Source organism: Triturus cristatus, chromosome 6 (assembly GCF_964204655.1).
Source record: "Triturus cristatus chromosome 6, aTriCri1.1, whole genome shotgun sequence".
Classification (NCBI taxonomy): domain Eukaryota; kingdom Metazoa; phylum Chordata; class Amphibia; order Caudata; family Salamandridae; genus Triturus; species Triturus cristatus.
In genome coordinates, this window is record NC_140589.1 from 328523269 (window position 1) to 328549433 (window position 26165).

The window sequence follows — 26165 nt, forward strand, 5'->3', positions numbered from 1 at the left end:
TCCACGTTTCTGTAAGGAACAGTATATCCAGGTCGTGGTCTGCTATGAGGTGATTAATGAGCAGGGCATGCATGGGTAGCGACCTGCAGTTTAATGTGGATATTTTAAGGCCCGGGGGTGGAACTGAAGGTTTGGGGAGTTGTAACTGGACTGGGTTGCAGATAGTGCAGCTAGTAAAGGGTCCATTTAGATCGTGTACATAGTTGCAAGTGCTGTCGTTAGTGGGTCTGAGACAAAGAAGGTCTCGACGGGAATAGCTTACCCTTGTGGGAGCTGGATCCGGCATAGGTTCTGGCCCTGAGCCCGGTCGTGCGCGGACGGACGCAGACGGGCTTGCCTTAGGCACGCCTTCGGCGCGCAAACGGCGCTCCCGCTGCGCTCGTCCGCTGCGCTCGTCCGCTGTGCTTGCGCGGCAGGCACATTTGTAAGAGGTGTAGGGGGCGTGGCCTCCCGTGTGAGCGTGTCTCCGCCTTGAACTGCGAAGGAGGGAATCACTGGTGCAGCGTTAAGATCCGCTGTGTCAGGGGGTCTGCGGGGGACTGCTCGGCGCGGTGCACAGTGCCCGTGAAGTGAGTAAAAAGGTTTTTTAAAAGAATCAAACACAATTTTTAAAAGAGTAAATCCTCCGGCTTTCCGCCTCAGAGGTCAGCACAATCTACTGTCGCGCTTTTCGATCAGCGCTTAAGTAGGCTAGCGGGTGGGCATGGCCTCAGGTGGGCGTGGCCTCCCGTGTGGGCGTTTATTTTGTTAACAATAGTCCCTAGCTTATTTAAAGTTAGGAAGTAAACATTCAACATAGACTTCGGTGAGACCTATGTGATTTCCTCCTGTGTCCAGCCGGACAGAGGAGCATTTAATCTTGATTATTTGAGAAGATATAGGTAAAATAGAGAAGGGCTGATGAAAACAGGGGCACAGTCCTGTACCAAGTTTCCAAAAGAAAGAAGAAGGAGAAAGGCCAAGAAGTTAGAGGCAATTATAAATTAATAACAGGCAAACACATCTTGGAGCAACAAAAGGGGGCTTACATTACAATGAGTGACTTTCAGTTAAGCTCTCTCCAATAGTAACCACAATACATTTAAACAATTGCCATAATGTGGAACTATTCAAATAAGTCGACGTAACGTTTCGATCCCAAGCTCCTATTATACAGGGATCATCATCAGGACCACAAGATATCTCAACAGAGTAATGCCTGGTAGATTTAAAACGCCTATGAGTAGTGTGTCACGGGGAAACAAAGGAAAAAAATGGAAAAAATACAAAGGAAAAATTACACAAAGTCAGCATTTGCGTACTCAGAATTAACAGGTACACTGTCATTTTGTGCTCAGGAGTGGCGCCGCATGTGGTAATGGTGAGTTGAATAAAAAGAAAAAAGAAGAACCATTTGGGCGACACCTTTGTATTTGAAAACCGATATGCAACAGGTGGACACGTGAGGAGTAATTCTTGTGAGATGATGATGCATGCGAATAGACAGTTTGGCGACACGTCCGTAGTGCGCATCGAAGTTAAATTGGGTGAAAGGTGCCGAGTAATGCTTGTTAATTGATGATGCATGCGAAACAACGGCGGTTGGTGTGCCGCGCTTACTCGTGCGTGTGGACCGTATCACAATCAGGGTTCATTGTGCATAAGAACAGGATGGGTTGAAGTGGTAGTTACCTCAGTGGGAGAGGGGAAGGGAAGTAGATCTCAGGGGAGTAGCGCCTTCCTGCTCCAATTTAATCCGGGTTGGACTGGGCAATGGAGTAGCTGAATCTAAAAACACACGAGGGTTATAAAGGAAATAGGTGGAGTGGCCTCAAGGGGTTAGTATAATGAGCCTTCTTACCGCTTCAATCGGGAGTCAGGGGAATACGTCTGAGTCTTGGGAGACAGCTGGTGGTGCTGTCTGTATGAAGTTAGCGCTGATGGCGGGAAAAAACAGAGAAAGGTGTTTTAAGGGATGAAACCAGCGAGGGAGAACTAATGGGGCACTGAATTTGAACGGACAGACTGCTTACCGGTTCTAGCATAGGGAGAAAACCGCGCTTTGAAATCAGGGTCTAGAAGCCGCGAATCGGCTAGAATTGAAGTGCATGGGAATGCTAGGGGTAGAAGAGAAGAGACAATGGGTTAACATGGGGGCAATGTTGACTAGTCAGGCAGTGCTTAATAAAATCGAGGTGCTTCTATTGCGGAAAAGGCTTACCCTAAATCAGGACAATCGGCGAGGCACAAGTGATAGAAAGACGGAGGACTGCGTAAGTACGGCTTCCTCCGGTCGGCAGCTACAATGGCTGTCCGCGTGCTGTTTGGGCGGAATATAATTCCGTTAGTGAGTGGCCGATGAAGGGAGGAGAAAAGCATTGCGTGGTGTGCTCGCGCTTACCTTGTTCTTGTCTTGCTTCCGCAATGGGGAGTCGAAGACAGTCGGCGGTGCTGGCTAGTCTGAGGTGGGCGGGGATTGATTTATGCTGGTTGACGGGGTGGAAATGGAAGAGGTACTAAGGAATCGCGGGGGCCATTTTGGGATGGGAGAGAGTAGTGATTGGATCGGTGGATGATGGGGGCCATTTAACGTTGGAAATGAGTGTGGAACAATAAAGTGATGTGAATTAAGGTGCCTTGTGAGTAAAGCAGGTCACAACAGCAGGTCGTCATGCAGAACATTCAAAAATATTTACATTTGCATATGCATTTTCAACTGGACTTAAAGAATTCTATTATGCATGGAACAGTCTTGTGAGTAACATGTTTAGAGGAGTGTTGTCCAATCTTCAGACCTGTTTAGGCCTTTTCGAATTGAGTCATAAGTGATAATTGCCTTTAGTTCCTCTTTATTTAGTAGTTGGGCCATGTTGCCTCCACGTGGTGGTAGTTTGAGCACTTTCAGCACTGTCCAACGGATTTCATCCTCATTGTGTTTGGCCTCTACGAAATGATCAACAAGTGGCGCGTTCGGAGTCTTGCACCTGATTCTGCTCCTGTGCTGGCATATTCTGGTTTTTATTTTCTGCGTCGTTTGGCCTATGTAGATCTTTTGGCATGGACACACAATGAGGTAGATCACATTTGTAGTGTTGCAATTAGAGAAGGAAGTGGTGATTGCTGGAATATTGTTAAAAGTAAAACTTTTACCTTCCATACAAAATGCACAAACATTACAATTTTTACATTTGAAATGCCCAAGAATGGGCGGGAGGCCCCATGCACCCTCTAGAGTAGAAGTGTTGACAGAGGAGGGTAGAGCTGCACGGATTAGATGATCCTTGAGATTCTTGCTTTTTTTGAAGGCAAAGAGTGGTTTCTCTAATGTCAATGTTCCTGCATTGAGGATGGGCCAGTGAAGTAGTATCATTTTTCTTAGTTTGTTAGAGACTGGCGAAAAAGTGGTTACACAGGCTAGTCGGTCAGTTTGTTTTTTTGGTTTCGGTGTCAGCAGAATATCCCTCGGGCAGTACCAAGCACGTTTAGAAGCATTTTTGATGATTCCCTTTGGGTATCCTCTTGCTTTTAATTTTGAGGAGAGATAGTTGGCTTCTCTAAAATAATCTGTTTTGCATGAACAGTTTCGTCTTATTCTCAGAAATTGGGAATAGGGTAATGAATCTCTGAGGGCCCTAGGGTGGTTGCTTGCGTAATTCAATAAAGTATTACGCTCAGTTGGTTTCCGGTATAGTCGTGTCAGTAGTTCCCCTTCACAGTGAAATATTGTGAGGTCTAAAAAGGCAATGGACTCTTTTTCAAACGTGACAGTGAATGATAGGCCTGAACAGTTATTATTCATCCAATGTACGAGAGATGTTATGGATTCTGTATTCTCCTGCCAGATTATAAAAATGTCATCGATATATCTGCGCCAGAGGCAAATGCCTGGGAAGAAGGGGTTGGAATCAGTAAGGATGACATTGGATTCAAGTTGATCCATAAACAGAACTGCCAGATTAGGAGCAAAAATTGCGCCCATAGAGGTTCCTTTGATCTGTTGATAATAAGTGTTGTCAAAAAGGAAAAAGTTCCGTGTGAGACAGATTTCTAGGAGTTGCAAAATGAACGTGGTAGGAACTGCATGGGGTCGTGGTCTTGTGTTGAGAATCTTTTCGATTGCCAGTAGGGCAGTTGTCTGTGGTATGTTGGTGTAAAGTGATTCAACATCCATCGTACACAGTGTTTCATATGTTGGGTTATATGGATGATGTTCAACAAGATTGATCATTGACATGGAATCCCTCACGTAGCATTGTGTTTTAGGAACAAATTATTTAATAAAAAAGTCTACATACGCTCCTAATGGTTCAAGGATAGAGCCACAGGCTGAAACAATGGGACGGCCTGGTGGGTGAGTGGTGTTTTTATGGATTTTAGGTAGTGTGTATATGACTGGGGTTCGTGGGGTTTTCACATTCAAATAAATGAATTCTTTCTTTGAGAGAAAACCGCTCTTGAGGCCATCTGTTGTTACTTTATGGATTAACTCCTGTATTTCTTTTGTTGGATTAGTTGCCAGTATTAAGTAATGATCTTTATTATCCAACTGCCGTTGAATTTCCGCTACATAGGATGCCTTTTCTTGTAGGACTATGCCTCCACCCTTGTCTGCACTTTTAATGATCAGTGATTCTTTCTCTTTGAGTTGACCAATTGCCAATTTTTCTTTCAATGTGAGATTAAAAGGAATAAAGTGTTTCTTGTTCTGGATTGAGGCAAGATCTTTAAGAACCATTTTTTCGAAGGTAATTATTTCAGATGGGATCATGCCCGCTGAAGGTGAGAAATTGGATGGTGGTCGAAAAGGAGTGTTTTTGATTTGTTCAGGAGTAGGATGCAGTTGAAAAAAGGCTTGGAGACGAATACGCCTGAAGAATCTCAGAATTTCAGTGTGGAGTTCCATAAAGTTGGGTGGCACGGTTGGAACAAATGATAGACCTTTTCTCAGGAGAGAAAGTTCATCTGTGGCCAGTGAATGGCTAGATAAATTAAAGATGGGAATGGTGTCGATGTATTGTGTGAGAGACTGAACATTATCTACCATTGGTAGAAGTTGTTGCGTGTCCTGCGTTCTCCCGGGGGGTTGTACCATCTTTGGTTTCTCTTGCCCCTGCCTCGTTGAGGAGGGTCCTGGGGGCCTCTGGCTAAAAAAGGCGGTTGTTGGGCGCCTCCACGTCTTGTGGTGCTAGTGCCCTCACCTGAGTCGGAGTTATCTGATGATTCAGCTGATGTATCAGAGAAGCCTACCAGATTGTGGCGTCTGTTGTATCTGCCCCAAGGGCGATTGTTTTGGTAGGTGCCGTAAGATCTGTTGGTATAGAAGTCTTTCTGTAAATAAGGATAGTTAGCTTCTGTACTGTATGATTTAAGGTCTTTTTTGATTTTGTTTGACTTCTTATTTTGCTCTATTCTATGAAAATCCGAAACTGTTTTGTCAATCTGTTCTAATAGTTTTTTGGCCTCTGCGGTTGGATTGGAATCTTGAATTTGTTTATAGAGGTCTGCAATTTCTGTATCCAAGGCTTTCAATGTTTCCGTCGCAATATCTATGCCTAAAACTAACCAATGACGTGAGCATGTGGTACCTATGTAACTGAAGTTTGTTATGTACTTTGGGTTGTCAGTGAAGATTCCGGGAATATTACGCACTTGTAGGCCAAGGGGAATGACTTCTGCTTTGAGATATTCAGTGAGCATAAGAACCATAAGTTGTAAACGGACCTGCTTCTTTCTAAGTTTTTCTAGTTGGTCGGGTATTGAGGTAGTGAGTGTTGTAGGTAAGTCTGTGGTGTCAGATAACAGAGAGGGTCCTGAGCATAGTTGTTTGATATAGTTGTCAGTGTATAGAGGTGCAAAAGCTGACATATTATGATTTTGAAGGAGGTGAGGAAAAGTAGACAAGAAATACACTAGTGAAGTCTAGTGTGTGATAAGGGTGATAATTGAGGTAAAGAAACAATACTAGGAAGGCCCGACCAAAGGATTGGTTGGGAAGGGTAGAGAGGACCCTTGCAATCCAGCGATTGCGCTATGTACTGGTATAAGTAACAAGGGAACCCGATAAGAGTAACTAAGGACCACGGGTACTAGCTTATTTTGTTAACAATAGTCCCTAGCTTATTTAAAGTTAGGAAGTAAACATTCAACATAGACTTCGGTGAGACCTATGTGATTTCCTCCTGTGTCCAGCCGGACAGAGGAGCATTTAATCTTGATTATTTGAGAAGATATAGGTAAAATAGGGAAGGGCTGATGAAAACAGGGGCACAGTCCTGTACCAAGTTTCCAAAAGAAAGAAGAAGGAGAAAGGCCAAGAAGTTAGAGGCAATTATAAATTAATAACAGGCAAACACATCTTGGAGCAACAAAAGGGGGCTTACATTACAATGAGTGACTTTCAGTTAAGCTCTCTCCAATAGTAACCACAATACATTTAAACAATTGCCATAATGTGGAACTATTCAAATAAGTCGACGTAACGTTTCGATCCCAAGCTCCTATTATACAGGGATCATCATCAGGACCACAAGATATCTCAACAGAGTAATGCCTGGTAGATTTAAAACGCCTATGAGTAGTGTGTCACGGGGAAACAAAGGAAAAAAATGGAAAAAATACAAAGGAAAAATTACACAAAGTCAGCATTTGCGTACTCAGAATTAACAGGTACACTGTCATTTTGTGCTCAGGAGTGGCGCCGCATGTGGTAATGGTGAGTTGAATAAAAAGAAAAAAGAAGAACCATTTGGGCGACACCTTTGTATTTGAAAACCGATATGCAACAGGTGGACACGTGAGGAGTAATTCTTGTGAGATGATGATGCATGCGAATAGACAGTTTGGCGACACGTCCGTAGTGCGCATCGAAGTTAAATTGGGTGAAAGGTGCCGAGTAATGCTTGTTAATTGATGATGCATGCGAAACAACGGCGGTTGGTGTGCCGCGCTTACTCGTGCGTGTGGACCGTATCACAATCAGGGTTCATTGTGCATAAGAACAGGATGGGTTGAAGTGGTAGTTACCTCAGTGGGAGAGGGGAAGGGAAGTAGATCTCAGGGGAGTAGCGCCTTCCTGCTCCAATTTAATCCGGGTTGGACTGGGCAATGGAGTAGCTGAATCTAAAAACACATGAGGGTTATAAAGGAAATAGGTGGAGTGGCCTCAAGGGGTTAGTATAATGAGCCTTCTTACCGCTTCAATCGGGAGTCAGGGGAATACGTCTGAGTCTTGGGAGACAGCTGGTGGTGCTGTCTGTATGAAGTTAGCACTGATGGCGGGAAAAAACAGGGAAAGGTGTTTTAAGGGATGAAACCAGCGAGGGAGAACTAATGGGGCACTGAATTTGAACGGACAGACTGCTTACCGGTTCTAGCATAGGGAGAAAACCGCGCTTTGAAATCAGGGTCTAGAAGCCGCGAATCGGCTAGAATTGAAGTGCATGGGAATGCTAGGGGTAGAAGAGAAGAGACAATGGGTTAACATGGGGGCAATGTTGACTAGTCAGGCAGTGCTTAATAAAATCGAGGTGCTTCTATTGCGGAAAAGGCTTACCCTAAATCAGGACAATCGGCGAGGCACAAGTGATAGAAAGACGGAGGACTGCGTAAGTACGGCTTCCTCCGGTCGGCAGCTACAATGGCTGTCCGCGTGCTGTTTGGGCGGAATATAATTCCGTTAGTGAGTGGCCGATGAAGGGAGGAGAAAAGCATTGCGTGGTGTGCTCGCGCTTACCTTGTTCTTGTCTTGCTTCCGCAATGGGGAGTCGAAGACAGTCGGCGGTGCTGGCTAGTCTGAGGTGGGCGGGGATTGATTTATGCTGGTTGACGGGGTGGAAATGGAAGAGGTACTAAGGAATCGCGGGGGCCATTTTGGGATGGGAGAGAGTAGTGATTGGATCGGTGGATGATGGGGGCCATTTAACGTTGGAAATGAGTGTGGAACAATAAAGTGATGTGAATTAAGGTGCCTTGTGAGTAAAGCAGGTCACAACAGCAGGTCGTCATGCAGAACATTCAAAAATATTTACATTTGCATATGCATTTTCAACTGGACTTAAAGAATTCTATTATGCATGGAACAGTCTTGTGAGTAACTTGTTTAGAGGAGTGTTGTCCAATCTTCAGACCTGTTTAGGCCTTTTCGAATTGAGTCATAAGTGATAATTGCCTTTAGTTCCTCTTTATTTAGTAGTTGGGCCATGTTGCCTCCACGTGGTGGTAGTTTGAGCACTTTCAGCACTGTCCAACGGATTTCATCCTCATTGTGTTTGGCCTCTACGAAATGATCAACAAGTGGCGCGTTCGGAGTCTTGCACCTGATTCTGCTCCTGTGCTGGCATATTCTGGTTTTTATTTTCTGCGTCGTTTGGCCTATGTAGATCTTTTGGCATGGACACACAATGAGGTAGATCACATTTGTAGTGTTGCAATTAGAGAAGGAAGTGGTGATTGCTGGAATATTGTTAAAAGTAAAACTTTTACCTTCCATACAAAATGCACAAACATTACAATTTTTACATTTGAAATGCCCAAGAATGGGCGGGAGGCCCCATGCACCCTCTAGAGTAGAAGTGTTGACAGAGGAGGGTAGAGCTGCACGGATTAGATGATCCTTGAGATTCTTGCTTTTTTTGAAGGCAAAGAGTGGTTTCTCTAATGTCAATGTTCCTGCATTGAGGATGGGCCAGTGAAGTAGTATCATTTTTCTTAGTTTGTTAGAGACTGGCGAAAAAGTGGTTACACAGGCTAGTCGGTCAGTTTGTTTTTTTGGTTTCGGTGTCAGCAGAATATCCCTCGGGCAGTACCAAGCACGTTTAGAAGCATTTTTGATGATTCCCTTTGGGTATCCTCTTGCTTTTAATTTTGAGGAGAGATAGTTGGCTTCAGGTGGGCGTGGCCTCCCGTGTGGGCGTGTCTCCGCCTTGAACTGCGAAGGAGGGAATCACTGGTGCAGCGTAAGATCCGCTGTGTCAGGGGGTCTGCGGGGGACTGCTCGGCTTGGTGCACAGTGCCCGTGAAGTGAGTAAAAAGGTTTTTTAAAAGAATCAAACACAATTTTTAAAAGAGTAAATCCTCCGGCTTTCCGCCTCAGAGGTCAGCACAATCTACTGTCGCGCTTTTCGATCGGCGCTTAAGTAGGCTAGCGGGTGGGCGTGGCCTCAGGTGGGCGTGGCCTCCCGTGTGGGCGTGTCTCCGCCTTGAACTGCGAAGGAGGGAATCACTGGTGCAGCGTTAAGATCCGCTGTGTCAGGGGGTCTGCGGGGGACTGCTCGGCGCGGTGCACAGTGCCCGTGAAGTGAGTAAAAAGGTTTTTTAAAAGAATCAAACACAATTTTTAAAAGAGTAAATCCTCCGGCTTTCCGCCTCAGAGGTCAGCACAAAGAAAAGGACACGCCACAAACCTCAAACACACAAGACAGGACACAGGAACAAAAAACAACAGACCCACAGAGTACGACCAAGAATGGCTTTTTGGGATCCCCTCTGACTCAGAGAGTACCCACATAACAGAGACAGGGGGCCCAGAGACACAAAGAGAAGAAAGCATGGAGGAAGGGGAAAAACCAGAAAATAAACCAGAAAGGAAAAAGAAAGGAGACAAAAAACACAAGCATACAAAAATAGGAGAAACACAAAACACATCCAAACTCTCAGAATCAGAAGAGACACCCAAAACAGACAAAGGAGGGAAAAGATGCTCAACAAGACAGCTAGAAAGAAAACAAAAAAGAAAAGAACTCAAACAGCACCCTTACTATGAAGAAGGTGCTCAAAATAGAATCAAAAGGAAAGCGCTAACACAACAAATAGAAAACACACTGGCAAAACCATGCCCAGGCTCTAGATACAGCAGCCTGGCGGATCTGCCAGACTCAGAGGACCTCCTCATGGAAGGTCTGTCTGAAATAGACTTAACCAAAGAACAGACACCAGAAGAAGAAAATCTGCTAAAGGAAACAACACCTTTGGACAGCCCCCTGTTCTTCAGCAATGAAGAAGAAATAATGACCACCCTAGAAAGCCAGTCAATACTCCCACGGGAGAACAACACGAAGAAGAATGTCTAACAACACACACAAGATGATGTGGTTTACCATAGCAATGGCGATAACAATCACCTCAATCAACGTCAGAGGGATACGAAACCCAACAAAAAGAGCTGCAACCTTCCTATACTGCCAAACCTTACCAGCAGACATCATATGTCTGCAGGAGTGCGGACTACCTTACATGCTGGCCATACACAAAGCTCTACCAGTCAAGAGTTTCCAAAAGAGAAGAGGACTATCCAAGGAGGCTACTTGCCCAAGAGACAACTGCGTGGCGGAGGAAACAGCCCTGCACTTCCTGTGGAACTGCCACTTCGCCCAGGACACATGGAAAACCATCGGCCCCCTAATCAAAGGGATCACAGGTCAGGACAACATAATCTATGAACTCATTTTGTATGGCTTCCCCACCAACTGCAAGAAGGACTACCAAGACCCCCTATCGAAAATCATCGCCTGTGTAAAAGAAAGCCTATGGAACACAAACATGAGCATCTACCAACACAAGAACTTTACAATCAAAGACTGTATTCACATTGCATTGGATAAACTAATGACATACTACTATGTTGATATTAAAAAAAGTGGTAAAGAAATAACTGAAAATAAATGGCAGCAAAAGAAATGGGCAGAATGGGCCAAATAAAAAACAGGGAAACACTTTAGCATAAAGGTGTTCTTCCTTTTATGAAAAATATATCTCGATGGAAAACTGCTAGGAAGGCCTGCGAGCACCTCCAAAGTCAGTTAAAATGTACACCACCCAACATGGGATTCGTTAAAATGTAACGATGACAAACAAATTTTTATAATAAAGTATATTAAATTGATTTTTGGAACAGGGAGATGGAATAGGAGCTTGCTCTGTCAACTCCATGCATCAACCTGGTATTGCAGTACCTCCAGGAATGGTGCACTTCCCCACCCGGGGAAAACAATGCTGTTGAAAGATAGATGAGAAAACAAAAGTAGCGCTTCACTACCAAACCCTGTAAAGTGGCGCTACTGTGTTTGAGTGAGAATAAAACCACCCTGGTCACCCTGTCTTGCTTTATTTATTTATTTTATTTATCTGCCGCAAACCTGCGTTATTTATTTATTTATTTATGTATTTTTCACGTTTTCTGGAACTTTCATATACTTTTATTTCCTTCTCCATCCAGACGCAGCACTTTGAAAGAGAAAAATGTCAGAAGGAGACTGCTTTTCCAGCAACAGAGTTTCATTCGTTTTTGGATCCATTTCACTGGGGAAAGAATGGAGGAAGTTTTCCAGCAAGTCAGTTGGATCGAGGTAGAGACAGAAAGAGACGAAGAGATAGAGAGAGAGAGAGAAAGAGAGAGAGGGAGGGAGGGAGGGAGGTAGGGAGGCAGAGAAGTGGACACTGCCCTTGGCTTCTCTGAGCAAAGAAGAAAAATACAGAGTCCTTTTCCTTCTTTGCCCGCCCCGCCCATCCCCGAATGGCCACGCCTTATCTATAGGCCTTTGGCTACAGGGGAGCAGTGTCCCGGGCAGGCGAGGTGCCGGCCACTTCCTGTCGGGGAGCTGTCCAGGGCATCCTGGCCTGATGCCCAGCATCCCCCGGCTGCCAGGCTTTCCGGCCAGCCGGCTAGAAGCATTGGACAGGAAGGGAAGAGGCATGCAAATACTAGAAAGAGGACAACGTGGGTATGCTAAGTGACGCCTAATGAGGCGCCAGCCGAGGAGGACTCTGGGAGCAGGGAGAAGGCCCGAGGCCAGGGCCTCTTTTCTATTGGCACGTTCTGAGCTCTTGCTAGGAGTCAGAATAAGAGGTGAAAGGGGCTCAAGCGACGGTCCAAGGGAAGACCCCGGTCCAGGTCAGCCAGGGAGATTGCTTCAGGAGGTGAGAATTCTGGCACCATTCTGGTTATCGCTTCTCGGCCTTTTGGCTAAGATCAGGTGCCTACTCTGTGCCGGAGCCTCGTGATCGCCGGGATGGCCCCCCACACTGACCGGCGCTGCCAGCCTGCCCAGGGCCCGAGATCGCCGGGTGGGTTTCCCCCCCTCCTCACATGGGCCAGCACCGAGATTGCCCCCCGCACAGTGCCTGATCCCGGAAATCGCCGGATTGCCGCCGACGCTGCCAGCCTGCCCAGTGCTTGGGCCCCAGATCGAACCCGGTGTGGCCAGCCTGGCCCCGAGATTCTGCCCTTGAGAGCGGGCCCAGCCGGAGATCGGCGTGTGCAACCACACCATCACCCCCCAGCGGTCAACACGGGCACAGCAGCCCCCAAAACAAGAAAAGGCTTCTCTTCGTTCCCACACAAGAAGAAACTGAGCGATCCTACAAACAATAAGGTGAGTTTGCGCCCCCTCCTTATTGCGCGGACGCCCCCCCTCTCACCCCAAACCCCTTGGTGTTCCCTTTAAACCCAGGGCGCTCTGAAACCCCGACCAGCATACTTGTTGTATGCCATATCCAAGCGGAAAAAAGGGGCAGCAAAAGAACCTCTCCCTCCCCTTTTTCCACAAACCTGAACATACCGCACAAGCAAATCCCTGAGGTTTGCCGACTCTAAAGAGCCACACCTGCCAATCCAAAAGGTGGCCTCCAGCCAGATATAACCGTGGTTTTTCTCCCTCCCCACACAAGTCCAAGCACCCCCCAAACGATAAAAATGTGGTAATAATGTTCAGATACTCTAAAATATGTCTATTGTTTACAGCAAAATGTTGAAATAATTTGCAACCAGGTCATAAGGTATTCATAAGTTTACAGTATCCTAAGGCAAGCTACATGGTTTTTCAAAATTCTTCACAATGTATGTGTTTAGTCAGAACCCCCCTGCACCCCAAAACAATCATAGGCTTAGACATTTAACAACACCCACAATGGGCCAGAGTATGCGGCCGACAAGGCGCGCAGAGATGATTCAACCAAAAATACTGTAAGAATCGGATTGAATGAGTAATTTTAAAAGACCACTTGAAAATACTTATGAATGATGTCTTAGTTAAGCATTTTAATGTGCAGGCCAGGGACCTGAAATGCATGGCCGAATACAACAAACAGGGAATATATGACTTCACCTTTTCCAAAGAAGAAACATGTAACACCTTCATGCAAAATGTGTCATTCAATACTGAAAAAACAAAGGGCTATAAAATTACCTAACTGTCCGCACCTGCGGAAATCACTGTATACGTTTACATGTACAACCCCTGGGTCTCCCCATGGGAAATTGACAAATTCAAGTAAGGGGAGGGATGGAACTCAGAAAACAATGGGGTGTGTGGAATGGACGCAGAAAGTTTACAGTAACCCTAAAAAGAGACCCACTAGGCCTAGGGGGGGTTTGCCATCTTCCAAACACCTTTGCCATAGGACCAAACAATGGGTACCTATACTACCAAGGACAGCCAATATTTTGCAGGAAATGTAGAAAGTTTGGGCACAGCAAAGAAGAATGCACACACAATGGGTGTCGCAACTGTGGTCAGGACTCACATCCCACACACAAATGCCCAATCCCAAAGGAGTGTAACCTATGTGGTCTGACAAACCATCTGTACTGGAACTGCCCTGACAGACAAAAATCCTACGCGTCAGCAGCAAGCAGCAAGGAAACAATTTGGGGAGAAAAAATGTATGCCCTTCTAAAAAGTCAAACAATGGACTCACAAACACCCAAAACAGTTTATGCTTCTATCATAATCCCAACTCCCGCTACCTCACAACAACACCCTCCCCCTACGCAACAGCAAGAAACCAACCAAACCAACACACCCAAAGAACCCCCCAACCCAAAGAAGGCAAACGAAAGACCAGGACCAGACAAAGACGCTGAAACAGGCCCAAACACAAACAAAATGCCAGAAACTCTAGAAACAGAGGAGACACTACAAGTCTTCCTACAAGATCACCCACTATACGAAGAAGTAATAGAACACAAAGAGGCACAAACAGAAGATTCCATGGAAACCCTTATTCTTACCCACACAACCTCAGCAGTCCCAGAGACATAGGAAGAAGAGCTTCCCAGGTCTCTAATAGAAATTTCTTCAGGAGAAATGGAAACCCCTACTCAGAGCCAAGAAGACACTCAACCCCCCTCCCCTCCTAGAGGAAGAGTTAGACACAGAATCCGAGTCAAACATAGAAGCAACACCACAAATCTTCAAATCCTTCCCAAAGAAATGGGAAAAAGCAAAGAACAATAAAACAATCAAAGCCCAAGACAAAGAAAAAGAAGAAGATAAAAACCAAAACAGAACAACAAGAAACCAAAAGAAAATGGAAAAAAAACCTCCCAAGCAAAGAAAAAAACTACAAATGCAAATAAGAACCGATACGCACCTCTGACTGACCTCTCAGGTATGGAGAACCCTACAAGCAAAGATGAAACCTCAAAAAACCCTACCCAGCACCAGACAAAAGAAACCCTCTTTGTGTCATCACCCTCTCTAGAAAGCATAGAGGAAGTAAACGCCCAAAATCAAGGAACACAATCCTGGAAGGAATCAGAAGCAAGAAACCAATAAGAACAAACACACACTTTTTTACCCTTAATGATGGATACACCAAGAGAACTCAGAGTAGCAACTCTAAATGTCAGAGGAATAAAACAGACCATCAAAAGAGCCGCCATCCTAGAGCAGTGCAGAACAATCAAAGCAGACATCATCTGCCTACCAGAATGCAACCTACCCCAAATGCAGAACTACCAAAGCTATGCCAAAGAGTGGCAAGAGGGCCCATCCGCATGGTCAGGCGGGGGTAACAAGAACGCAGGCATAGCTATACTAAGCAAAAATAAAGACTTTCTTTTCATCAACGAAACTAACATAAGCCCAGGGAGATCACTAATGGTGAACATCAAAATAGGAGAACAGCACCTCAGAATATGTAACATATATGCACCTGCAGATAAGAACGGAAGAATAGAAATTTTTGAAAACACCTCCTTCTTCCTAACAGGGACTAACCCCCATTTGTTGCCGGGGATTTCAACTGTATAATGCACCCAAAAGACAGGAAGGGTACCAGCACAGACTACAAATTGGACAAATCTTCCACAACATGGCTGAAAATAGCACAAGACCTGTCCTTAAAAGACCTTTATGGAGATAACAACCCCAAAGGCACAGGAATGACATGGAAATCAGACAAAGGGGACACATCCTCCAGAATAGACTTTGTGTTTGCCTCCAACTCACTCTCCTACGTTAGTGCACACACGGAGACCAGCGCACTCACAGACCACGAAACCCTCCTCATAAACTGCAAACTTAACTTTGATTGCAGCAAAGGTCCAGGGATATGGAAACTCAACATATCTATCCTAGAAGAGGAGGAGGTAGTCACAAACTACATCAAAGAGTATAAAGCATGGCGCAACGCACAACAAAATTTAATATCTAAAGCCAAATGGTGGGAATGGGTGAAAAAGAAAAGCAAAACTTTCTTCATCAAAGTAAGTAAGCAAAAAGCCAAAGAAAAAAGAGACCTCTTCCAAACTATTCAAGACAAACTACACCTACGATTGAAATTTAGAAACTCAGGAGTGAATGTAGAAGAAGAACTCCAAGAAACCCGAAGCAAACTCAGAAAATGGTTTACAGACAGGGGTAAGCAAACCATTTTCAATTCAAGAGTCAAGATCTTTGAAGAAGACGAAAAATGCACAAGGTTCTTCTTCAAAAAGAGCAACCATACACACAAAGAAATGAATGAAATATGGAACAAAGACGGAATTCTACAAAAAGGCAGAACAAACATACAAAACACTGTACAGGAATACTACAACACCTTATATAAAGAGAAAGCCATAACCTCACACGAATGCTCAAACTTCCTAGCCTCCATTGAAAAAACCCGGTCGCAAGAGGAACAAACCTACCTGCAAACACCCCTAGATGGGGAAGAATTCCTGGGAGCCCTATCCCAATGCTCCCCCTCTCCTCCCCAGGAGAACATGGCCTCCCATGGGAATACAACAAACAATTTTGGCCAACACTATGCGCTGATTTCATGGGTATGATAGAAGAATGCATGAAGACAAAGACCTTCCCCCCATCCTTTTCCAAAGGGGTTATCTCCTTAATATACAAAAAAGGTAGGAAAGAAGACCTAAAAAACTGGAGGCCCATCTCCCTCCTAAACGTAGATAGCAAACTAGTGGCAAAAGTGCTAACAAATAGACTAAAAAGAGTTTTAAAATCACTTATCAATGAGGATCAATCCTGTGCAGTCCCCCAGAGGAAGGTATGGGATAGCCTAATGACGACAAGAGAAACTAGCAGGCTTGCTGTAGAACAGAACCAACCTTTAGGCGTCTTATCTCTAGATCTACAAAAAGCGTCTCACACGACTTCCTCTTTTTAAGGTCCTAGAAAAAATGGGTGTCCCCAACTCCTTCACCAGTATTGTCCAGGCACTATACAAAGATGCAGTCAGCCAAATCTTCATCAACGGGTCACTAACAGAGAATGTCCCAATCAGGTCTGGGGTTAGACAAGGATGCCCGCTATCACCAGCCCTTTTCATCTGTGCCATCGAACCTCTCCTAAATAAAATCAGGCAAGACCCAAACATCAAAGGGCACTTCATACCGGGAGGGCAAGGGAAAAGAGTTGAATGCACCAGCTACATGGATGACGTAACTATTTTTTGTAATGATGCCCAGGAAGGAAACAGTCATCACTCATGCCACCTCCTTCTCCAAAGCCTCTGCCCTAGAAATTAATAAAGACAAATCGACCTGCATGGTCATAGGCCAATGGGACAACCTGGCAAAAGCGCCGGTTACAGTCACAAGAGATCCCATTAAAATACTAGGAGTCCACTTCAGTACGAACATGACTTGGGAACAAAACTGGCCACCGATAAAAGAAAAAATATTAAAAAAGATGTATTTTTGGAAACTAAGAAACCTTTCCATGGAAGGTAAAGTTTTAATTATTAAAGCTATTTTATTGCCTATTCTACTGTACCTTGCGGTGGTTTTCCCACCTAATACTGTTATGCTAAATAGCCTGCAAAAAATGATCTTCAACTTAGTTTGGAACTCCAAAATGGAGAAACTCAGTCAGTCAGTCAACAATAGCTTTATTCGGTTAATAATTAAAACCATCAAAGCATACAGAAAATTTCATTTGCAAATAGTTACATGTAAAAATAATTAACAAAGGAATTTCAAACAATACACAATGCACAAATATACATAAAAATATGTTTAAACAAATGATTGGCGAATGTGAACATTAAAAAGTAAAACAGGCCAAAATTTAAAAGACTATTTCATGATTTCAAAAGAAAAAGGATAAAAAAGGCCTGGTCTCGGACTCTCAAACGTTATAAAAAGAATAGAGCTAAAATATATTAAACTACATTCGATTTCTACTTCTAATTGCCCCTGAAAGATAGCTGGCAACTCCAAAACAGACAAAAGGAGAGCCCAGCATTTGCAGAAATACCAAGGCGGGCCTTACTTGGTCAAAGTGACAGTTCTTAAAAATTGGGCAAATAAATTTCTTACGTAACAGAGTATAAAATTTGCAGTAAAAAATCATATGCAGCGTATTTTGTTCGGAGGCGTTATCACAGGGACAGGGGCCCAAAGTGCCCTCTTTAAAAAAGCCCTTCGGGTGTGCTAGGAGCCACGGTAACATGTCATGTTTAAACCTAATCAATAAAAACAGATGAAAAGGGTTATTTATATAAGTCAAGTATGGCTGAATCTCATTGCCCATACTTAACATGACAAATCTCCTAACAGACAGTTTACACACTTCCTCGCCTTCTCTCTGCAACTTTGCCCTGCACATGAACTGAGACTTTAAGTCTTTTATTTTCAATTTGGACAGCTCACATGGTCTCTCAAATAATTCTAAGCAGCCAAGAGTCTCCATCTTAGATTTAATATATCGTAGCCAGGGAATACACATGGCTTGTTTAGGGTTGGTGGATGCTGCGCCCAAACCCTTAACCAACCCATTAATGGGGCAACGGAAATCTGATCCACTAGATACTCAGCCCCCAAATCTTCATGGATATTAAAGATTGAAGTAGAAACAGGCAATGACAAAAGTTTCCGAAAAAAGGCATTCTCAATTAATTGAATATCCACTGCCGATGCATAGCCCCAGACCTCACTACCATACAGGGCCATAGGCACGCACTTAGCGTTATATATTTTCAAAATCGCGGGCAAGGGCTTGCATCCCAGCCGTTTTGCAAAACCCAACAATGCTCCAGTTGCCCTGGCGAGGATATTCTGTTTCTGTGCGCGTTGCGCGACCCATGATCCTCGGTCATCAAAAGTGACCCCCAAATATGGAAAGGTCTGGACTTTTGTTAGCACCTGCTTATTGCAGAAGAATTTAACCTTTTTTGCAGCTCCATCTCCTATTGTCATAGAATGGGATTTTTTAAAATTTATTACTAAGTCCAAAGAGACCATAAAATCATTAAAACCATTTAAAAGGGCTTGAAGGCCTCTTGCAGTTCTAGCCAATAAGACCGTGTCATCCGCATACAACAAAGCGGGAATCAACTTAGTACCTACTCTTGGGATGTCTTTACAAGATGAGGACAAAACTTCCCCCAGGTTATTAATATAGAGTGAGAAAAGCAGGGGGGCGAGAATGCACCCCTGTCTCACCCCACGCTTCACCTGCCAGGCATCAGTTAGATTCCCGTCCTTATTATAACGGACCGCCGCAGTAGTGTCTTCATGTATAAGTGCCAAAAAGGAAATCAGCACAGGGTCAAGACCCATAGTTGCCAGGGATGCCCATAGTTTTTGACGATTAACCAAATCAAAAGCAGTAGATAGGTCCATGAATGCTAAATGTAAGACCCCCTGCTTCGCAATCGTATACTTCCCAATGATGAGATGCAAATTAAGGCATTGACCTACCGTGCTCCTTCCCTTTCTGAAACCATACTGTAGGTCAGAAATAATGGAGTTGTCCTCCAGCCATGATGTTAACCGTGCTAGGACAACTTTACCCATTATTTTCATTGCGGAATCGAGAAGAGAAATAGGCCGATAACATGCCGGATCCTCTCTTGCACCTTTTTTAAATATTGGTACTATCACGGCCTTAACCCAAGAACGTGGGACACCCTCCTTTGCTACCGCATTAAAAACTAAGGTTAGAAGTTTCGCCCAGTAATTTGAATCTGCCTTGTACAAATCCGCAGGGACACCATCGGGGCCGGGTGCTTTGCCCTTTGCCATTGATTCAATGGCGTCCTGAACTTCAGCCTCAGTAAAATTAATTTTCGATGACAGATTAGTATCCCCAAAATTTACAGGATTCTGGTCAGGAATCTCAGAATAAAGCCCACTAAAATGAGACACCCATTTATCTGGGGCAATAAGACAATCATTAATAATATTTTCCATTTCATTAAAAAGTGGGCTGTTAATTACTTTCCAAAATTGGGAACTACTTTTTAAGACACTAGCGTCTGACAATTCTTCCCACGCCAATTTTTTCAGGCAAGATTTCCTTGCCTTTAGTGCTTTCTTGAAGGATCTTCTTGCCTCCACAATCCTGCTGATATCTTTAGCGCCGTCTTTTAAGGCCAGTAAGAGAATAGAGTGCGCGCTACTACATGCCTGATCGAACCAGTTTTTATGCTTCTTAGGTCTTGGTTTCCCAACGAGAGTTAGATTATCCATAATCTGGCTGGTTATTCGCTCAAAGGCACCAAGAATATCCCCTGGTTTAGATTCTATCGCTAGGCAAATATTAAAATCCTCCAAATTACTGTGATACAATTTCTCAAGAAAATCAATAGGAGTAATAACCTCCCATCTCAAACGAGTTCCCTGTTTAATGGGGACTATGTTTGAATTAGAGATTGTAGACATATGATTAGGCCTAAAGACATCATTAATATTTAATTCCAAAGATAATGGATTGTGGTCACTAAGGACGTTTGCAATGACACAAAGTGGTCCTATCAGTCCCTTCATAGTACAGGAAATTAGTATATGATCAATAATACTGTTGTGACCCTGACCAGTGAATGTAGGCACAGGAGATACTAAATTCTGCATTGGCACAAATAAATTAAAAGCAGATACAATACTGTCTAGAAACATCCCACCTTTTGAGAAACCAAAGTGGGCTTCCTCCTGCGGGCAATAAGCCTGCTCAAAATTTCCAAAACAATTGGATTGTCTTAAATGAATATTAAAATCGCCAAACAGTAACAAATAATAAGGGGTAACATTATTTGCATCGAAATCCTCTAAAAAGGTAAATAAGACCTTTAAATGCTCCAATTCGTCCGTCCTCGTAAATGAATTATAAAAGTTCACAACTAACATTGATGGAAGGTTGACACCTACAACCTTAACCGCCAATATATTGGGTGAACTAGTCTTAACAAGTTCTGTGCTATACAATAGCTTAAGACTAAATAATAACAAGAGACCACCACTGGGTCTCCCCGAGGAAGAAGGCACAGCATGTTTAATAAAGGACTGGAACCCATCCAAGTAAAAGGAATCTCTGGCCTCCCACATCTCTTGTAAAGCAATTATATGGAAGGAAGAGAGAAATGACTTCCAAACTGTATCCTCTCTTTTTGCTCTCAACCCAGCTATATTCCATGACAAGGCAGTAACCCTATTTGCTAATACATTGGCCACACTATTACCCATAACCGAAGGTTGGGGGGAGGAGTCCGTTATCTCCTCCCTAGCAAAAGCCCTTACAGGCGCATAATTAAGCGTGCCAACGGAAGCATTAACCTGGTTATCTTGAGTGAACTTAATTTTTGGCCGATTGATACCATTAACCCGATCAATCATTCGGGTAACGGAACTAACACCCGAACCATAAGAACCGGTATTATCATTGGCAGGCATGGCACTTCCATCATCTTCCATACACACCCCACTGGCTTCAATATCCAAAGACTGGCTGTGCGCTACATGAAGTCAGTCATTTGTGTCCAGAGAACTAAGGACCTCATATCTGTTACTCAAGGCCAGTGTTCTAATCACAGGTACAGGTTGGGCGTTGTAACCACTATTCCCGCCCCGTCTCTGTAAGTGAGGTGGATAGAAGAACCCCAATGGGAGGATGTTCACATATTCATCGTGTAATCTAGACGTTCCTGCCTGCCTAAAAATGTTAGCTACCAAATCCGGAGAGCTAAAACTCACGACTACACAGTCGCCCTTAAGTGTCTTATTTAACTTCCCCACCCAGGGAACCCTTCTTACCATTTTAAAACACTTAAAAAGGTGGCTCCCCAAAACTGTCTTTTCAGCTAAAAAATGTAGGGCTTTGTTCCTCAAGGAGGACCAATTTTCTTCCTTTCCATCAGTAGATGGAGGGACATTTGCCAGAATGACAGTATACGGACAAGCCTCCGGTGGCAAATGCAAAGGATATTCTTTAATTACCTGTGTGGGGGGCAAGCTTACTCTCCTTGGGACATCCCGAGAACTCAAGTTAACACCCCCAGGTGGTTCAGCAGGTGGTACAGCAGCCACTGCAGATTGGTTAGTAACACCTACAGTGGTAAGTATCATGGAATCAGCTAGGTCGGATACTCTGGAAATAGCTCCCGCTAAGGTGGGTCTCTCCAGTAAATTACGATTGCTTAAGATTGTTTCCTGACCAGCTATATGGCGCTCAATCGAAGTAAGTCTATTCTCAATTTTATCAAGTCTATTCAAAACCGGGGACAGAGAAACCTTCAATTGCTCATCCATAAGCTTTAAAATATCAATCAAGTTAAAACCAGCAGAAACAACAGGAACCTGAGCAACGTTCGCACCTGCCCCAAGCGTCTTATTCCCCTGAGCCAAAGGGGCCAATGTGGAATCCTGTGGAACTAACTCAATAGCAGACTTTACAGTCCTAGATTGTTTTACTTTTTGACGCGTTCCATTTGGACCCTTGGTCGCTTTTCTTTTACCATTTTTTAAATTAGTAGTGGCGGACAATGATACTCGAGATTGTCCAGAGCGAGTGGTTCGGGGTGAGAGATGAGGACCATCAGTACAATCTACTACAAAAGGAACAACAATATCTCTCACTTCTAGTGCAGTCTCTACAATAGATGGACAACCAGGCAAGCTCACATCAATGTCATCAATAAGAGCATTCGATTGCGATCCATGGTTAGACGATAGTACTGGTTCCAGGGAAAGCCTCCTCTCAACACTTGCGATTTCTCTGGCAACAACAGTTTCAGCTTTCTTCAAAAAAGCATCCAAGGTCCCCACGCCCCCCTTGGCCACAGCTTTGTTAATATTTTTAGCCATAAAGGCAAGCTAGCCGGACCAAGGAACAGAAACAACCAATTTAAGCAGTAGTGCACACAAATACTGCTGAAGATATCGTCACTATCCTTAGAAGCAAAACGAGCGTGGCAGTGCTCCCATTTACCTTCAGAGTAGCAAACCCAGTTGATAACGATCTCCACGAGGGGTCCGTTCGCTGGAAATTTCAGACCCAGAGTTAGGGGGGTGGCCCAGCCCGGCCTCCTTTGGCCCCTGACGGCCACAGACGGCCCGCCCTCTGCCCGGGCTCAGCCCGGCGACACCCGCGCGCGTCCCGCGACGCGGAGGAGTGAGCCTTCACTTAAGCGCCTCCGGGCGCGAAGATTGCAGGCAGCTGGTGAGACGCTGAGCCCTCTGGGAGCTGTAGTCTCCCCCTGCGACGGCCGCGCGATGTCGGCCAGCGGCTGCAGGGGAGACACACAGCTTCAGGCAACCAGGGGCGATGTGGCAGAGGAGGGAATGCCCAACGTACTTCGTCCGTAGCGGGAGCGGCGGCTGGACAGAGACCCCTCATGAGGGACTACATGTATAAACCTAAAGAAAAAGGGGGGAAAGATGTTCCCAACCTAAAATTGTTTTTGTCCTCAAAATACCTGCACTTATGTATGAGCGCCCTAGAAAAGAAAACCAGATTTGTCGCTAACTATATTACATATTCAACCGCACTAATGTTGCAAAAATATGATCTGGTGCAATTTTCTAACAAAACCCTGCATTGTTTTTTGACACCAAAGATCTTTGAACCTTTGAAGACAATCATCGAGCATTGCAAAACAAAAGACATTGATTTCAAAGCCTGTGTTGAAAAGAACTCTTGGAAACACGAACTCAAAGACGCTGAATCGGTCCTCATAGCCACCAACCTATCAGAAAGACAATCACAAGCAGTATGGGAACAGACAACCAACAGATGCTTATCCAACCACCAAAAAGGCATTTCATGGATGGCAGTTACAAAATGCCTCCCAGTAAAGGCATTTCAACACAAGAGAAACTTGGCCAAAGACTCAAAATGCCCCAGATCAACATGTGCCGGAGAAGAGACTGTCCTCCACTACCTGTGGAACTGTGCCTTTGCTCAGGAAATCTGGAAAAAAATGGGGAAACTCATCAAAACGATCACCAAACAGACATCACTCTCCTACGAACTTATCTTATATGGTATCGGCATGTCCTGCCCAAAGGAGAAAAAAGACACACTGTGGAGGCTGATAAACTGCATCAAAGAAAGCCTCTGGTCCTCCAGAAACCTAAAACTGTTCAAACACAAAGAAATCACCCCCGAAGAATGCATCAAAATGGCACTCGACAAAGTGCAAACCTATGTCTTTGTAGATGTAAGCAGGAAAGGACAAGAATGGGCGCTAGACAGCTGGAAACAGAAAGACTGGTCAAAATTAATAAACAAATCATAGAACAAGCCTGTATAATAAGCAAATAAATTAATCTCGATGTAAATTTTGCACATGTCTGAGCTGCGCCTCTAGCATAGATGCAAAATCCAAAATGATGCCACCATATTGGACTGGCTAACATGTAAATATGTAAAGCTTTAAATAAAGCCCGTTAAAACAAAACAAAAAAATAAATAAAAAATACTGTTCTTATCAGTTTAATATCTGATACGTCCTCTATCTGGGGATCATATATTAAATTGATTTTTGGAACAGGGAGATGGAATAGGAGCTTTCTCTGTCCACTCCACGCATCAACCTGGTATTGCAGTACCTCCAGGAATGGTGCACTTCCCCACCCGGGGAAAACAATGCGGTTGAAAGATAGATGAGAAAACGAAAGTAGAGCTGCACTACCAAACCCTGTAAAGTGTCACCCTGTCTTGCTTTATTTATTTATTTTATTTATCTGCCGCAAACCCGCGTTATTTATTTATTTATTTATTTATTTTTCACGTGGAACTTTCTTTTATTTTAATGCCTTCTCCATCCAGACGCTGCACTTTGAAAGAGAAAAATGTCAGAAGGAGACTGCTTTTCCAGCAACAGAGTTTCATTCGTTTTTGGATCCATTTCACTGGGGAACGAATGGGGGAAGTTTTCCAGCAAGAAGAAAAATACAGAGTCCTTTTCCTTCTTTTCCCGTCCCCGAACGGCCAAGCCTTATCTATAGGCCTTTGGCTACAGGGGAGCAGTGTCCCGGGCAGGCGAGGGCGAGGCGCCGGCCACTTCCTGTCGGGGAGCTGTCCAGGGCATCCTGGCCTGATTCCCAGCATCCCCCGGCTGCCAGGCTTTCCGGGCAGCCCGCTGGAAGCATTGGACAGGAAGGGGCGGGGCATGCAAATATTAGAAAGAGGACAATGTGGGTATGCTAAGTGACGCCTAATGAGGCGCCAGCCGAGGAGGACTCTGGGAGCAGGGAGGAAGCCCGAGGCCAGGGCCTCCTTTCTATGGGCACGTGCTGAGCTCTCGCTAGGAGTCAGAATAAGAGGCGAAAGGGGCTCAAGCGACGGTGCGAGGGAAGACCCCGGTCCGGGTTAGCCAGGGAGATTGCTTCGGGAGGTGAGAATTCTGGCACCATTCTGGTTATCGCTTCTCGGCCTTTTGGCTAAGATCAAGTGTAGTAATACACTTGGGTCTGGCTAGAGGGCGCCTGATAAACCGGACACTTTTGGTGTTACTGGGCCTTCGCTCCACGTCTTGTCCGTGTCAAGCCTGCGTAGCATCCGAGCGAAAGGGGAAAGGCTAGGTGGCAACCCCTGAAGGTGCACCTGGGCGACACTGGGCCTTCGCTCCACGGCTTGTCCGTGGCAAGGCTGCGTGAACCCTGGGCTGTGCCAAAAGGGGCCAACACCCACACCAAGGGAGATACCTGCCTCACCCCGAGTGGAGGGACGGGCTGTGGACTCCTGGCCTGCCCGGGACCCAGCTGATGCCCAGAAACTCGGGGGGGGTGGTGGTGGGGAAGCCTCCCTGATCTGACCTTTTTTCCCCGCACATAGCTGCGGTGGGACTTTGGATTTAAGTGCTTGGCTCGGGGTCACTCTGCACCCTGCGGACTGCCTCTACCTTAGGGACACCTGGTCACCCGACCAGGAAAACAGGTGAGCGACGGGGGGCGATCGGACGGATTTTTTTCGGGATATGTGGAGAAACCCCGGGCGCACCAGCTGGGTGCTCGGCCTGGGGATACCCCAACGACGGAAAGGAAGCGGAAAAGGGGTAAAGCCATCCAGCCCCACCTCCGCAGTACGAGCACTGACAGCGGGCCCCCAGGCGCGCCTCAACGGTGCTCGGCTGTCCAAAACATCGCGAGGGCATTTGCAGACCCCCTTTTGGCAAACGCGAGCCCCCAGGCGCACCGGACGGTGCAAAGCCAGGGGGCACGCACGAGAGAAGATCACAACCAACACGCACGGCCGAATCCTTATTATGTTTTTTTTTTCTGTTTGAAAACAGCGAGCCCCCAGGTGCACCGGACGGTGCACGGCCAGGGGGCACGCATCTCCCACCAAACCAACGCAGACGTACACCAAAGGCAGAGGAGACCGAAAGAAAGTGAGCCCCCAGGCGCGCATTGCGCTCTGCCAGGGGGCACACAACACACCATGGAAAACCCAAAAAGCTACGCATCGGCAGCTGGAGGGAGCTGTCCAGGAGAAGGAGGACCACCAAGAGGCAACACAAATGGCAGAACGGCTCCCCTAGGCATCAAGTACTCTGAGATTTGAAATACAGGAGGAGGACAAACATAGGAGGAATCTCACCCACTTAATGGACAAGGTTTTCAAAGAAGTTTTTGAGATAGAGCCGGCAGCAGTAAAATACCTGCAGGATTTTAGAATAAGAGGCCTTTTGGATATCACTTTCTGTAACGAGGCCATATACCAAAAATTACTTTTTGA

The 26165-nt window shown here is 45.1% G+C and overlaps 2 pseudogenes; both read left to right on the forward strand.

Moving 5' to 3' along the window:
- Positions 1-10830: 10830 nt before the first annotated feature.
- LOC146816851 (U2 spliceosomal RNA) lies at positions 10831-10950 on the forward strand (annotated as a pseudogene).
- Positions 10951-23852: 12902 nt separating this feature from the next.
- On the forward strand, positions 23853-24056 carry LOC146816852 (U2 spliceosomal RNA; annotated as a pseudogene).
- The last annotated feature ends 2109 nt before the right edge of the window (positions 24057-26165 follow it).